Here is a 17,838-nt window from a genome sequence, read left to right as displayed (position 1 = left end):
GGCAGTGGACCTTCGGTCCAATAGAACATTACCACATTATAGTTGGAGTTGAACAAGAAATGACTTTCCAAATGGGTGAGTACTTCCTTCTGCACTTATAGGTCTCCCATGAGCTATTAAAAACCACAAAGAATTGCACTTTAGCATTAGGTTCATAGCTACTCTAGCTAAAAAAGCTCTACATCTAACAAAGTCTTGAATGCCAATACATCCATGGTTCTTCAATGTACACAGTGCCTCTCATGTAACCAAGTGAATACCTCTCCGACTTATATCATGGCCCCACAAAAAAGATCTAAAAGTCTGTTGAATCCTATTAATTACGATAGTTGACATAGCACAATTAGCAATTAGATATAGAGGGGTCAAAGCTAAAATTGATTGAAACAATGTAAGCCTCCTTTCCTGGGATAATACCCTCAATTTCCAACCATCTAACTTGTTATTAAGCTTTTCTAGAAGGGATTGGAATTCAGAAACTTTCAAGCATCTACATGAAACTACAATATTGAGGTAGTTGAATATCCCCGACCCAACTATAAACTATAACATGTCTGAAATATCTTTCTGCAAATCACCATTCAACTTGGAGCTAAATAGAATTTGAGATTTATTAATATTCACAAGCTGCCCGGACTGATTATAGTAGAAAGACATAATATAACTAAAAAGGTATTGATGTTTGATCTCGTGGCCCTTGCTATCAGAAGGAAGACATCTGCGAACATCAAATACAAAATTATTGGACCACCTCGATTCGACTGGAATACTTTCACAATACCACTTCCCACAGCAACTTGTAAAGCCCTGGACAACATATTAGAATGAAGGATCTAAGAATAGATTAATGACATTTTGGCTAATCCAAACCTATATTTGCTTCATAAAGGGTTTTAATTGAAATACAAAAGTAGGGTTTGGGCAAATTAAATGCATGTATCATGCTTAACCTCTAGAATAGGGGGTAATTAGGCTAGTTAAAGATTAAGGGTTAGGATTGAATAATCTAGAGCTATGATTGGATGGTGTATATCTAGGACAAGAATTAGATGATCTAGGATAGAGGTCAAGTGGTTTAAGATGGGGATTGATTGAATATGATTGGACACTACTAAGTGTGATTGGGCACCATTAGGTATGATTGAACATGATTGGGTATGGTTGTAACTGGGAGGTTGACATATGGGTTGCTTAGACCTGGGCCTGGGCGGGGTAGCATTAATTTGGTTGGTTGAGGTTGGGTTTGGTTGATTGGATGGGTAGGATTCAAGTTAGATGGACTAGGGTTTCAGCTAGATGGACTGAGGTTTGGGTCGAAGGAACTAGGGTGCAGGTCAGGTGGACTAGAGTTTTCTACCATTATGCAAGAAAGTTATTTTCTTTGTATTTTTCGACATTTAAAAAAACTATAGGGTGTGCTACTAAAAGGAACATAAATGGAGATAAGTGGATCAAGATGAGATTCACTGGCCTCACAAATTTTGCCTTAAATAAAATACAATAGTCTTAAATGAACAATTAAGATTTAAATTGTCACGCCCCGGATCCGGATCCGTGACACGGCCGTGCTATTGCCGACTACCGCCCACAATAGCACGCAGCCTCATACCTGGGAAATAGGGTAGTCAAACCAACCAAATCTTTTCATGTGTATTCATCTAGTACAACATGCTGGTCAGTACCCAAATACAGAGCTTCTACGTAGTTTATATACACAAAAGTATATACTTGCTTTACCCCAAAAGAAAGAAGCGCTAATACCAAATTAACGTGTCTCTGGCAGCTATCAGTGGTGAGGATCTGAAAGAAAAAAGTAAATAAACGGATATGAGCTACACGGCTCAGTAAGTAATCCTGCATAATCCTACCGGATCAACCAGTAGACTAAACATGTAAATCAGGGTTTTGAGAAGCTGACATGCATGTTTATCTAATAATCATCATGGCATAATAAGTATGCGATTTAAACAAAGCAGTAGTGCAAATCACGACAATTTTCATAATATATGCATATGAAACCGTGCCCCCCGGCATGCCGTGGTCCTTTTTCTCTCGGATGCTACTACGAAGTCCATTCGGCCACTGGCGGGGCCAGCTAGTCATTCTCGGCCACTAGCAAGGCCAGCGAAGTTATTCTCGGCCACTAGCAAGGCCAGCTCAGTTGCATTCGATCAGTAGCATCTTTGAGCCCGTTACAGTGCCTCTTGGCTAACTAAGACTTTATAAACTTACATGCATGATTAAAATATCAGTATCATCATGTCGCATACATAGCCATAGCTTCTGGGATCATGCAAGTTACTTATGCATTGTAACATATCAGGCATGAAACATATATACTTAAAATAAATGCTTAGGAAACATTAATAACATAATATGATCCATAACAGGATTAGGACAGGTTACTTACATTCTTCACTAATCATGCATACAATTCAAATTGTATAAAAAAAACACTGGTTCATCTTATAAAACGTATTACAAGATCTACGATAGGATTAAGACAGATTACTTACCTCAATTCGCTTTCCAAATTGCTCAAGTCCAGGTGACTAATCCTCAATCACCTAAAACAACATCATAGGGATTACATTATTCCCCCTTCATTTATTATAAAATTTCTTAGTTCATCATACTATGAACTTACTTGCTTGGGTCCTATCCAAGGATTTAGCCCAAGTCCAATTTGAAGCCTTTGGGATTCGATTTAAAACCAGATTGGGTCCACCTGGGTTGATTGGGTTTTTAATTAAAGGATTGGGCCTCGTTTATAATTGGGTCCAACCTTTTCTAGCCAATTGGGTCCTCTGATTTGGTCAACGTGGCTCATTTGGGTCTGAGTCAGGATTAGCCCAAGGTCAATTCGACCTTCTGTCAGTTAAATTGGGCTTGAATTGGGCCTGATTTACAATCAATTAGGTATGCTGAGACCAACTCAGCTTAATTGGATTCGGACCCAATTTAATTTGGGCTTAACGTGTTTCGGATCCGAACCTGATTCCGGCCCGTTAACCCACTCTTTTCTTTTCTCTTCTCATTTTCTTTCTTTTCTTTTCTTTTTCTTTTTCTTTTCTTCTCTTCTCTTCTCCTTTTTCTTTTCTTCTCCTTCCCGAAGCTTCCTCCCCTCCTCCTCTCTTTCCTTCCTTCTCTCCCGATCTCCCCCTTCCTCTCTTCTCCGACGATGGCCGGACGGCGAGCGGAGGGGAGGATGGCGAGCGGAGGGGGACGGGCCACGACCGGCGGCGTCCGCGGCCAAGCCCCACGGCATCCCCGGCCGAGCCCGCGGCCGAGCTCTCGGCTTCCCCGGTCTTCTTCTTCTCCTCCGGCCGGATCTACGGCCTCTTCCTCCTCTCTCTTTCTTTCTTTCTTTCTTTTCTTTGGTCCTTCCCCTCCGGCACCACCCCATATTCTCTCTCTCTCTTACTCCCAAACCCTCTCTCTTCCTCTCTCCATTTTCCCCTGTGAAGGAAGAAGGGGGGTTTGGGAGGGCCGAGCCACAGTCGGCAGTGCCACCGCCGAGCTCGCGGCGTCCACAGCCGCGCCTGCGGCTGAGCCCACGGCCGCGCCTGCGGCTGATCCCGTCGGCGCGGGCGTCGGCTGCTGGCAGACCAAGGGAGCGGCCGCACGCGGTGAGCCCTGTTTCTTCCCCTTCCTTTCTGTCTTTGTTTCTTTCTTTATTATCTTGAATAAATCAGGAGGAGAGAAGGCAGGGGGCTTACCTAGCTTTTAGAAGAAGTCACGAGCCTCTCCTCCGGCGACGGAAGTAGGTTGGCAAACCCTCTCTCTCTTTCTCTCGTTCGGTGTTTAGGGGGGTCTGTGATTTGGGGTTGCCGGCAGAGGCTTAATTGATTATTTAGAGGATGAGACCCCCCTCTAAGAGGTCCCATCCTCTCCATTCCCTCCTGCTCCGGGACTGGCCGCCGCCTCCCCTTGTCTCCGGCGCGCCGGCAGCGGCTGTCAGCAGGGGTGAGGGTCACCCCTCCCTGTCGGTCTTATCCCTTCGTTTTTATTTCTTTTTTTTTTTAAATATGATAACAGCACTGCCCACAGTGAAATTTGGGCCCAACCCTTAACTGGGCCCATTTCTTATTGGGCCTAGTAGGTTCTGGGCCCGGACATTACATCCTACCCCCCTTAAAATAATTTCGTCCTCGAAATTAGTCATACCTTAAGGTTCAGGCTTTAAAAGTATTCAACCATCGAGTCACCCTCTAGTTCTCGGTTAGTCTCCCTCTTAAAATGTTTGCTGATAAGATTTTGGCAAAATCATGGCACCTCAAAACTTGATCCCTTCTATTTATGATATAGGAGTTCTTTTGATCTCTTCCAAAAGAAGACTAATCTTCCCACCTTAGATGCTATAATCCTTGGCCCGAGAAATTAATTGCTTTTGATTAAGTCCACACAAAGATCGTAATCGGCTTAACAAAAATAGGTGAGAGCATTAGCATCAAATACTTTTCATAATCTATAATCTTCTTTCTTCTCTTAACCTTGCCTACAATTTTATGATCAACTTTTATCCTAGCAAAACTTCAAACCCCTTTTAGATAGGTAGATCGAAGATGTCATAGCTAGGAGTAGGGAACATTTCAGGTCTAAGCCCAACCAAGGCACCATCAATCCGTTAATACTAAATTTAAGATGCCAAGATTCTCCCGGGAGTTACCAATAATAGAAAAACTCACGGGTGAAGATTATACAGCTCTCTCTCCAGATTATTCATAAAATCAACATCTTAATTCTGAATAAGAAGATCAAGTTTCTTTGTCAAAGTATCAACTGCTCTCGATTACCCGATCTATCACAAGATTGGATCATAAACAACTCTAGTCCACTCTTGATTGAAATTCATCATGGTCTACTGATAACCTCAATTTCTTTTAATCAGATGGAGAGTTGATATTAATTAAAAAAAATTCAAGCTTCACATTTAGAAGGACGGAGGTTCATATCAGCATATTTCAGATCTGAGATCAAAATCGATGATCCATTAATTCTAGTCAAAAGATGCTAAGAATTTCTTAGCACGACATAAAACTGGAGAATCTAGGATAGCACCGTGCTATCCAAAATCAGAACATTCTCTTTTTATTTATCAAGAAAAAATCCTACTACACCAAAAAACAGATCAAAACTTTCCGAATTAAAGGAATCGCACTTCTAACCAACTTAGATAAATAATTCAGACCACTATATTTTCGCTGCGCACTCTGATTCAAAACATCAAAATCCTTTGAATTCACTAATAACTTTTGATCAACATACTATTTGCCTACAAACAGAACTATTTAATTCCTCATCTGTATTTGCACTTCAAATCTTTCCTCCATCTAGATCGTATGTTACTTAGCCAAAACTTCTTTTTTACTTTTCCATGAGCGAGCAAAGAAAGGGTACCCCAACATAAGATCCTCTTAAATAAGCGACAACGCTTTAAAATGAATTTTACATTTTCAACAACTTCATTCATTGAAAATAAGCCTTCTTTCCTAATACGAGATAAGCTCTCAAATCATCTTAGGACATTTTAAGCTCGAAATTGTGTAAACTTCTGAAAATTATTTCTCAATATCCCAATCTTATATTAGGTATCTTTAAATTGCATGAACAATAATCTGCCCTACTTTAGCATTGCTAGAAGGTGATTCTGGATCTCACATCCCCGTTAAAAGAAAAGGATGTATACTTTTATTGTAAGATCTCTATTTAAAAATCTTCTTCTATTGTACTCTTTCCACTAGACGATGATATGTGGAATTATCATCCATAATTTTTTTTTTCACCTTCCTCATAAAACAATTTAGACTTGCTTCTTAGTGATAAATGAAAGCATTTAATAATTGCCCCTCTATTAGAGATAAAATAATTTATTTCAAATCTTACAAACATGATCACTAAATACAAACTCCTGCAACATCATGTGCTATTGGGCATGTTCCCGTATCAATTCTATTGCTGATTCCACTCGCATTTCCTAATGACCCCATGTCATCATCATTCTCTCTCTTTTTTTTTTTATCAAAACATCAACTAATATTTGTTTAATTGATTTATCACAGGATCACAAACTACTGCACTTTATCCAATGTAGAATATTTGAGCCTAAAATATTCTTCAACATTGAAAATTATTCTCAGAATTTACTAAATGACTTCCAATCGAAATATTAATCTTGCATTATAATTTGCAAAGATCTAATATTTCACATTCCAAGTAAACAAAGGGGAAACTCTTAGATCTCATTTCTCAAATATACTTTCTTTCTATATAATAGTTGCCTGCATAATTTGTCATACAGATTTTATCCTCGAAAAATATTAAAAATATCTTTCCTTGTCCAAGCCTGAAACAACTTATGAATAAACCCTATCCTGCCATCAAAATAATTAACTTCAAACTAGAAGTATCATCCACAGTACCCAGTACCAAGTTAAACTTCCAATATCACCTATATACTGATACATAAATAATCACAATGTACTTTAATATTCCATGGCTAGTACTCCACTTAATATCAGTCAAAATATACTTTAATCATAATCCAAAATACAAATTACTCCATCGAGAAATCTCCAAAATAATTTATTCTTATTTTGGCATGGCTTGCTAGCATTCTGATTCAAAACACCAAAATCCTTAGTAGTCTTAAATCTTAAATTCTGATACCATACCTGTCACAATCATGCCCCTAGAATGGTTTTGTATTAGCCCTAACATCTTTCTTTTTGTTGCTCCTTGTCACCTATCAAAATATTTGTGTCAAGCAATTTTTGTGACAGACCGATGATGCGACCAATAAAATCTTTCTTTCCTTTCCGGTTATGCGGAATCTCACTAAATGAGACTTAACTACCCATTTCCTTATTAAAGCTTAAAATTTTTACTCATGGTTAACCTATTGCTCTGATACCACGAAATGTCACGCCCCGGATCCGGATCCGTGACACGGCCGTGCTATTGCCGACTACCGCCCACAATAGCACGCAGCCTCATACCTGGGAAATAGGGTAGTCAAACCAACCAAATCTTTTCATGTGTATTCATCTAGTACAACATGCTGGTCAGTACCCAAATACAGAGCTTCTACGTAGTTTATATACACAAAAGTATATACTTGCTTTACCCCAAAAGAAAGAAGCGCTAATACCAAATTAACGTGTCTCTGGCAGCTATCAGTGGTGAGGATCTGAAAGAAAAAAGTAAATAAACGGATATGAGCTACACGGCTCAGTAAGTAATCCTGCATAATCCTACCGGATCAACCAGTAGACTAAACATGTAAATCAGGGTTTTGAGAAGCTGACATGCATGTTTATCTAATAATCATCATGGCATAATAAGTATGCGATTTAAACAAAGCAGTAGTGCAAATCACGACAATTTTCATAATATATGCATATGAAACCGTGCCCCCCGGCATGCCGTGGTCCTTTTTCTCTCGGATGCTACTACGAAGTCCATTCGGCCACTGGCGGGGCCAGCTAGTCATTCTCGGCCACTAGCAAGGCCAGCGAAGTTATTCTCGGCCACTAGCAAGGCCAGCTCAGTTGCATTCGATCAGTAGCATCTTTGAGCCCGTTACAGTGCCTCTTGGCTAACTAAGACTTTATAAACTTACATGCATGATTAAAATATCAGTATCATCATGTCGCATACATAGCCATAGCTTCTGGGATCATGCAAGTTACTTATGCATTGTAACATATCAGGCATGAAACATATATACTTAAAATAAATGCTTAGGAAACATTAATAACATAATATGATCCATAACAGGATTAGGACAGGTTACTTACATTCTTCACTAATCATGCATACAATTCAAATTGTATAAAAAAAACACTGGTTCATCTTATAAAACGTATTACAAGATCTACGATAGGATTAAGACAGATTACTTACCTCAATTCGCTTTCCAAATTGCTCAAGTCCAGGTGACTAATCCTCAATCACCTAAAACAACATCATAGGGATTACATTATTCCCCCTTCATTTATTATAAAATTTCTTAGTTCATCATACTATGAACTTACTTGCTTGGGTCCTATCCAAGGATTTAGCCCAAGTCCAATTTGAAGCCTTTGGGATTCGATTTAAAACCAGATTGGGTCCACCTGGGTTGATTGGGTTTTTAATTAAAGGATTGGGCCTCGTTTATAATTGGGTCCAACCTTTTCTAGCCAATTGGGTCCTCTGATTTGGTCAACGTGGCTCATTTGGGTCTGAGTCAGGATTAGCCCAAGGTCAATTCGACCTTCTGTCAGTTAAATTGGGCTTGAATTGGGCCTGATTTACAATCAATTAGGTATGCTGAGACCAACTCAGCTTAATTGGATTCGGACCCAATTTAATTTGGGCTTAACGTGTTTCGGATCCGAACCTGATTCCGGCCCGTTAACCCACTCTTTTCTTTTCTCTTCTCATTTTCTTTCTTTTCTTTTCTTTTTCTTTTTCTTTTCTTCTCTTCTCTTCTCCTTTTTCTTTTCTTCTCCTTCCCGAAGCTTCCTCCCCTCCTCCTCTCTTTCCTTCCTTCTCTCCCGATCTCCCCCTTCCTCTCTTCTCCGACGATGGCCGGACGGCGAGCGGAGGGGAGGATGGCGAGCGGAGGGGGACGGGCCACGACCGGCGGCGTCCGCGGCCAAGCCCCACGGCATCCCCGGCCGAGCCCGCGGCCGAGCTCTCGGCTTCCCCGGTCTTCTTCTTCTCCTCCGGCCGGATCTACGGCCTCTTCCTCCTCTCTCTTTCTTTCTTTCTTTCTTTTCTTTGGTCCTTCCCCTCCGGCACCACCCCATATTCTCTCTCTCTCTTACTCCCAAACCCTCTCTCTTCCTCTCTCCATTTTCCCCTGTGAAGGAAGAAGGGGGGTTTGGGAGGGCCGAGCCACAGTCGGCAGTGCCACCGCCGAGCTCGCGGCGTCCACAGCCGCGCCTGCGGCTGAGCCCACGGCCGCGCCTGCGGCTGATCCCGTCGGCGCGGGCGTCGGCTGCTGGCAGACCAAGGGAGCGGCCGCACGCGGTGAGCCCTGTTTCTTCCCCTTCCTTTCTGTCTTTGTTTCTTTCTTTATTATCTTGAATAAATCAGGAGGAGAGAAGGCAGGGGGCTTACCTAGCTTTTAGAAGAAGTCACGAGCCTCTCCTCCGGCGACGGAAGTAGGTTGGCAAACCCTCTCTCTCTTTCTCTCGTTCGGTGTTTAGGGGGGTCTGTGATTTGGGGTTGCCGGCAGAGGCTTAATTGATTATTTAGAGGATGAGACCCCCCTCTAAGAGGTCCCATCCTCTCCATTCCCTCCTGCTCCGGGACTGGCCGCCGCCTCCCCTTGTCTCCGGCGCGCCGGCAGCGGCTGTCAGCAGGGGTGAGGGTCACCCCTCCCTGTCGGTCTTATCCCTTCGTTTTTATTTCTTTTTTTTTTTAAATATGATAACAGCACTGCCCACAGTGAAATTTGGGCCCAACCCTTAACTGGGCCCATTTCTTATTGGGCCTAGTAGGTTCTGGGCCCGGACATTACATAAATCATGATATAATTTGGAGAGAGATAAATCTAAAGGCTTAAAGGGCCTCATGAATGGTTAGCTCGAAAGATTATGTATTGCGATATGCTTTGAGGCTCATCCTATGTGCGCAGGAAATGATTTTTTTGACCTAATAATACTATCTTGGCAATCTATTATTCAGCAACACCTATGAATCCCAGTATGCTTTGTGACTTACACCGATCCTCTTGTATCATGTGCTAAGAGACTTTTGTATGCACACAATGGCAACCTTCCTGGTGCTGATTAGTGAGGTGCATAGATGTTGAGCATAGTTTGAGAGCTTACAAACACTTCTCATCATGGCTCTAATAAAATTCAATAAATGTCGCATTTATTGTTGGTGATTGGCCCTTTATTCTTGTTATTATTATTGAAATCATTACTTTATCAATCAGCAAGATCCATTCTAAATGTTAGATAGTGGGGGCTGCACTCTCCAATCCAACATTCATCCCGATTTTGTGCAAAAAAAAAAAAAACCCTCCATTCTACATTTTTGGTCAGTTGGCTAGGCGGCTACTATCAATTAATCATCATCAATCTCTTAGAATATAGCAATCTTATATTAGATGTTCCATATCTTGTAGTCCCTCATGATAGTGAAGCAAGCATGCATGCATGGATTCGGCTCGTCGAGTTTGGATAATTTGAAACTTGGCCTTCATGTGTAATAGCAGCTGTTGTATGCAATAATTTGCTAATCCTATTTAAGATACGTTATGTTTGACCAAATATCATTACCTTATACAATTCATCAAATTGTGTTTAAATTATTAAGCCAATCCAACAAATTGCAAACACTGTATTGTATGCTTAAAATTATCGAGTAACAGTTAGGCCTAGACCCTAACAGTGAACCTAGATCAATTGGGCTTAGCAAAATGTGTCATTGAAGCATAACCAAATAGATTTTGTACCAAATTGATAGACATTCTAAGACTAGATCGATCAATTTTAATTCTTATAGCTAATAGTTTGTAGCTCAGCCAACTGACACATAAATTTGGCATAAATTTTGAGTGGCGATAAATAACTTTGGCAGGAAAAAATTATGTCAAAAAATGCAGTTGGTTACCTCACGTATGGCTAATTAGGATGCCCATAGACTTGATATTGGTTGAAAGAGAGAGGCCTGACCAGAAAAGTTTGATAGTGCTACAATATTTTCAAGTAGAAGTACAATGAAGCTTAAAACTAGGTTGCCGGTTCTTCTAAATAATCCAACTACTTGGCAAGAGACCCAATTCTGATTATGTTCAAACTCGTACTTATAACAAAACTATTAAAGCACTTCACTTGTGTTATATAACTAAATCCTTGTAGCTTCCTAACGGTGGTGGGCTGATGAAGTTTTAAAAATCAAAGGGAGAAGGGGACAAATAAGTACCCTTCCCTTTTATTTATAAAATACTTGATTTATCGAGTTCCAGAAAATTCAAATTATCACCCTGTTAACAAACTTACAATCTTATACATGCACACATATACATATACATATATATTTATGTATGTATTGTTGTAAAAATAATAGATGGAAAGAAGGAAGAACTTATCAGTTGAGGCGTGATTTCACTGTCTTTAGGAATAGGAATCTCGGTGTAGCAGGTAATGGCGGCCTATCCTCCAGGATACAATAACTGGATCACTCCAAGCGTACATTCGCAGATGCAGTGATTCTATCTTAATCCTCGGATCTGATAGAGTTTAAAAAGAAAGAAAGAGGTGTTTTTAAAAGACACGACGTTTTACCAAGAGACAAAACAAAACAGTTATAAAATTTAAATTCAAAAAAAAAAATAAACGGCAAAAAGAGGCCAATTTTGGCTTGGACCTCCATTGGGCTTGTGCGCACATAGGCTACTTACTTTTTTTGCTTCACCAAATTAAAAGGTTGAATACTACATAAAGACCTTTTGAGTTTTATCTCTTTCCAATGTGGGACTAAAGAAAGTACACTAGACAAAAGACAAAAGACAAAGAAGGGCAGACTTGAAATTTTGAAATATTCCAACATGTATATATGCATTTACGTACCTCAAGTTACATATACGAATACTTTGGATGTGGAATACATGTAACAAAGAAATAAAAAATTACAGGAGAAATAATTTAATTTGTTAGAGAGTTGGCACTTGAAAAAAAAGAAAAAATAATAAAATGTGAAGCAAAGCTTGTATCTCCATTTGAACAAGATAGAGTTGGAGTAGTTTACTATAAAGAGCACAACAGCCAATAGCCAAATGGTACGCGTTTTATCAACTGCACTTGCCACTTTCCCTGATTAATGTGTTTTGACATTGCCTTTTCAATAGTTCTAAATAGAAAATCAAAACAAACAAATTTCCTTGGAAATTTCTATTCCAACATACTTTTTCTTTGCCAATTGCATGGTATGCATCTATTTGGTTTCTTTTTTACTCCTTGTGCACATAACACATTGCAGCTACATAGGGATGGCTCGAGCCTTAGGTGACTGAGGCGGTCGGATAAGGCCCCCGGCCTGAGGAAGGCCCCGTTTTTTTTTTCCGCCTTAATGCTACACATCTTTCACATCTGAAAGCTAGGATAGGAGGACACTGCTACAATGTCAGTGCGTTCCGGTGGTAGCAGGCAACGGGCTATAGGTGGGCGGGTGGAATTGACAAACAACGGCCATTTCCTCCCCCCTTCTCTGTTAGAGTTTTTTTTTTCCTTTGCTGAACCTTCTCGGCTCTTCAGTAACTCAGTTCTCCTCTCTGGCTCTCCGCCTCTCCCGCAGTGCTTCTTCAGTTCTTCAATTCTTTGGATTTTAGCCTTCCCTTCTCACCGTTCTCGACTCTACCGTTGACGGCTTGAGGCTTCTCAAAGCTTCAGTTTTTGGGTCGCCCCTGCTTCGAAATCCTGTCCGGACCTCCTCTCCTCCCCAGCTCTCCTCGGTAGCTCGGCTCTTTCGAGCTCCGCCGCTCCGGCCTCCGGGCTCCAGCCTCTGCGGCCTTCGGGCTCCCTCCATCCCTCTCGATCCCCTTAGTGCCAGCGGTCCACGGACCACTATCCACGTCCACCGTCCTCCGGCAGCCCGGCTCTGGCTCCAAGAACTCGGGCTCCTTCCATCCCTCTCGTTCTCGTCAACCTTCCTTTTTTTTTCTTTTTTGATCTCTAATCTTGTTGTAGTTTTTTTTTTTTTTTTTTTTTTTTTGTGAGGAGGGATTTGCATGTTTGGAGGAGGGCAATGCGCCGCTTGAGGGAGGGGGATTTTAGAGCGGGTGAGCATGGGAATGAGGTGGTGAGGGAGGAGGGGGTGGGGACCGTGGGGTGTCTTCTGGAGAGAGATGGAGGGAGCCAGGGAGGAATTAGGTCAGGATGGAGGCTGAGGGGTTTAGTATGGTGGTGCCGTGGTGGGGGGTTTGGGCGCATCTGGCCATTGAAATAGAGGGGTGGGGCCAATTTGAGATGCATTAAACTCAGAATATGGTATCTACTTCTCTTGATTCCAAAAATTACAGGCTAATAACCGAAATCAAGCCAACCTATTAGAGTGTCAAAAAAGGTTAACTCATTATGGTCCTCAAACATAGTGGGCTAAGTTAGGTGGGGCAGATTTGTTCTATTTTTTTTTTTGATTGATTAGCTTTTTCTCTTTTGTTTCTGTATCATATTGTGTGGTTTAATGAGCTCAACCTCCCCTTTTTGTTTGTGATTGATTAACTTTTCCTCTTTTTTTCTGTATTATATTGTGTGGTTTAATCTTGGAATTGGTGTATGCCACGTCCACAGCCACTAACTTTAAGCCGGTACCCGGGAGCATCCAAGAAGCATCCAATTTTATCTTCGCTGCCCAACTTCGGCGGTTCGGCCTCTTCTCGCCGTTGAGTTCGGCACTACTTGTCGGGACCTGAGTTTGTTTTTCTTGATACAATCAAGTTTTTTCATTTTCAACTTTTTTATATTTTAATTTTTTTAATATTTTTAAAATTGTTTTGCTTGATAATATTATTTTTAGATTAAAATGTCGAATAGAAAATATGAATGTGGGTACGAAAAACTAAAAAAGAAAAACAAATGATAAACTCATTGAATCTCAAAAGGAGCTCTAGATAGTATTTTAATAGATCTTGAGTATAAAAGTTTGATTAGTAATTTTACATCTCAAAAAGCTAGACGAGTTAATTTTAAATAAAATTTTAAAGTATTTTATATTTATTAAAAAAAATTCATTATTAAAAAAAAAAGGCCTTTCCTAGTGAATTCGCCTTAGGCCCCCAGATGTATTGGGCCACCCCTACAGCTACAGATCCTTGACAATCCAACTTCTATTAATTTCCCATAACTTGGCACATGGAAAAACTTGATAGGCTAATACATGTAATGTAAGATTTTGATGGGGAAAAGAATTCTGATGGATGATGTAAGAAAATATAAATATACAAATAGATCTATTTCATCTTGCTAGCTTAAGCTTTTGGAATAAGTGGTGATTTTAACATTGATTTTAATATGGTATCAGAACGGAGGTCCTAAGTTCGAACTTTGTCTCTGCACTCTTTAACCTTATTATTAAAAAATTTCATATATTGGGCTCACCCATTAAAGAAAAGTCCGGCCCACATATGAGGGGGAGTATAAAAAAATATAAATAGACAAATAAATCTATCTTATTCTATTAGCTTAAGTTTTTTAGGATAAGTGATAATTTTAATATTGATTTTAACAGATGATGCATCGAACAAGGATCCACATTGTGGTCCTTGCAATCTTGGCCCGGAGACTTGGAGAGTAAAGAATGAGTTTGTGCACTGAGCCTGCTATTTTGGACTGTGAGGTGGGCTGAGAATTTTGTTTTTTATTTTTTAGAAAAAGATCCGTGCATGGCTTGCTCAATTTATATCCCTGACGCATATGTCCATTACCAGTTACATGGATGACTGTGAATCTATGACAGATGTTGGTAAATTTGAAGAAAGAGCCCGGCTGTACTGTATATATGAGAATGGGCAAAGGCAGATAGGAAAGAAGAAATAAAAATGGCAGTTAGAGAAGGTATTATTGGCACTAAGTTTGGAATTTGAATTTCAACTAGATTTGTGAGTTTGTATGGCAAAATTTAGTGTCAAATTATTTCAAGAAGCACTTAATGAGGGAAAAAGAAAAGGTTGGGATGGTTGTTGAAACAAGTGCCTCTTAAGCAACCCTATTCCTTTTAGTAAATTAAGTGATACAAGAACATGTGTAGGACATTGATCATTACAATGAAGTTTTACCTAAAAGAATTTATGTATCCTTATAATTCTTAGAGCATTGCTATGGTAACCTAGAGAAATCACTCAATAAGTCATTAAGTTGTCTTCTACCAATCACTTTGCTTCATTACATGGCATTATTCGTGATTGGAATTCACAGGGGCCAACGACAATACAACCTATTAGCCGAGTGACTTTTTTTTAGTATATTTCTGAATTATTGAAGAATTCTTGCAAATCTTATATTGCGTATTTTTACCCTCGATAAATAAGGAGGAAAAAATATCTTAAAAATTAACACTAGGGAGATGGATATGGCATATCGATATCCAATTATTTCTTATTTTGACTCAAGGAATGTGGCATTATTCTTTATAGAGGGTTTGGTCCCTGTTTGTTTGGATCAAACTTCATTATCTTGTCTTCCTTCTAAGCCATTGTTTGTTGCTGTGTCCTTTCAATTGAAAACCATGATCAATGTTTGAAAAAAAAAAATTGAGTAGTTTAAAGCAAGCATCGTGGGGGTGATCCTAAGCATTGCTAATGTATAGTGTATGCACATAATAAATCCATGTATATCTTATTGTAGTCCACTATAAGCTAAATACAATGGCTGCCATCCATTTGTGGGGCATTCTTGTAAGCAGGGAGCTTCACATCTACTTCAAAGTTGCAATCCTGATTTCCTTAGATTGCCTTACCTATCTTTGTATCATCAAGGTTCCAGGAATAGATCAAAAAAAAGTATATAAATAATATTATTAAATGATGATATGAGATAACCATTGGCTAAGGCTTCATTTATTTGTCTATGATCTTCTTCTCAAATAAATTTACACAACAATTATTGTTGCAGTTCTTGGTAAGAAGTATATTAGATTGTTTGCCGAAAACTTAATTCTTGACAATGCATACTTCCTTGAACAACATGTACATACCAATGGGACATGGAATCACCAACTTTTAATGCAAGTATTCACTAATGATTTGGAAAGCCAAGCTACATTGTGAAGATAGATTGACTTGGAAGGATTCTGGTTCTACTAATCTGAAAGTTGGAGATGTCTATAGAATGATCAAGGAGGATTCTGCAGCACCTCTATATCAAGCTAATGATTTCGAATGGGTTTGGAAAATAGAAGCAAACTCCAAGAGTGGAGCTTTATTGGTGGAAGATAACTTGGGGCCGATTACCATGCAAAGATCTTTTAGAAGCAACAATACTCCTCCATAATCAAAGCAAGGATTGCGATCTATGCCAAGGTATAAAGGAAGATATTCAATATTGTATAAGTACTTGCTCAGTTGCAAAAGAAGTCTGGAATGGCATTAGAAGAGACAACCCAACAATGCCAGCCTTCACTCCATGCAAAACCTGATGCAATGCCTTTTGCAAAAGAGAGTGATAGACTTCGATAGATCTCTTATGTGTTATGTGGGATGGATGCTTTGGATTGCTAGAAATGAACATCTATTTCAGGGGAAACAATCCAACCTAAGATATACTTCTCATCATGCCTAACATTATGCAAAAGAATATCATGAAGCTACAACGAACACAGCTAGGTTTGACATATCACAGCTCTAGGATACAAGCAGCTTAGTGAGCTCAAACCCAGAGTCATCTAGATTGGTTACATGGGTACCTCTTCGTCATGGAATCGCGGATGTCAATTTCGACACTTCATGGAAGAACGAAGAGGGCGGAGCAGGTTTTGTTATTGGAGATCATAAAGGATCGTTGATATTGGCAAGAACAAAGAAATTTAGAGCTTTTTCAGTTCCAGAGGTTGAACTTAGAGTAGCATGGGAAGGAATGCTAATGGCCATCGGCCATCTTAAATTAACAAAAATCTGATTAGAAGGGATTCAAGTACTATAATCAAATGGATAAGGGAGTCTTCCAACAGTTTTTCAAAGGCTCAAAAGCATCTTTTGCTATTAGATATCATTTATTTTGCTGCATTTTTTGATAACTTTTATGTAAATCATATTTTCAGAGAAGCCAACCAGCCAATAGTATTTTCTATATGCTTTTATTTTCTTTTATTTTCATTATCTCACTATATATATATATATATATATATATATATATATATATATATATATATGTAATGAAACATAGGATTAATTCGTATTATTAATTTAGTAGTGCATCGACTCTCCAAACAGTACTATAAGAATCAATACTGAACATCCCTCGTGTAATAGTACAAGCTCCCTATAAGCTAGCAAGCTTGAAAGTTAATGAGGATTATGAAACTAACAGTCTCAAGTCTCATGAAGTAAGATCACTATTATTGAGGATGTTTATGGAACTAAATTTGTTAGAGAGAAATAGTTGGTTTTTCTGATGTCTATGTTCCGTTTGATTTCCAAGCCATTTTTTTTGTTTTTTAATTCCTTTCTATTCTATTGGGTAGCTTCTCCCTTATGTACCAAAGGAAAAGAAAATGTAATTCCAATCTTTAAAATCATGCTTCATTGGATCGTTAATTCCAAAGGGCAGATATTGGTAAGGTTAGCCTTGTGCTATATATTTGAAGGGTCGATTATCCTCGAAGGTGATTCGTGTACGGTGATCAGCTGGATCCTAGCAGGATTCGGTGGCACGAGCAAGTTTTATTCTTTACTCCAAAATATTCAAACTATGGTCGGCGATGGGGTGGCATTCCTAGCCAAACATATTTTTCGAGCGATAAACGGGGCCGCGGATTAGATGACCTCCTTCGTAGTAGACCACTTAGAAGAGGCCCTATGGGTTGGAGAGAGGAAGTTGCCTAGTGCTCTTTATGATGTGTTATCTTTTGATTTTTTTTTTTTTTGATGTATTCGTATTAGATTTTTATGAATCGTCCCCTTCAGCAAAAAAAAATAAAAATTGTCAAAAATTTTTTTTCTAAACTTTAAGGAGGCAGGTACATATAAATCATAAAATATACTCGTTCGATCGGATTGCTGGGATCATCAGCCCGGACATCCAACGGCTGATGTTACCCCTTGGAGAGGACGAGCCCAACTAGCGCGGATAGCGACATGGCGTCATCGTAGCCGACTTCCGGAATTGTGGCAGTAATCCGATA

The sequence above is a fragment of the Phoenix dactylifera genome, chromosome 2 (assembly GCF_051530095.1).
Source record: "Phoenix dactylifera cultivar Ajwa chromosome 2, Ajwa_hap1_PhDact_Kaust_v1.1, whole genome shotgun sequence".
NCBI lineage: Eukaryota > Viridiplantae > Streptophyta > Magnoliopsida > Arecales > Arecaceae > Phoenix > Phoenix dactylifera.
The sequence above is the reverse complement of the archived record's forward strand: the minus strand, read 5'-3'. Positions refer to the sequence as shown.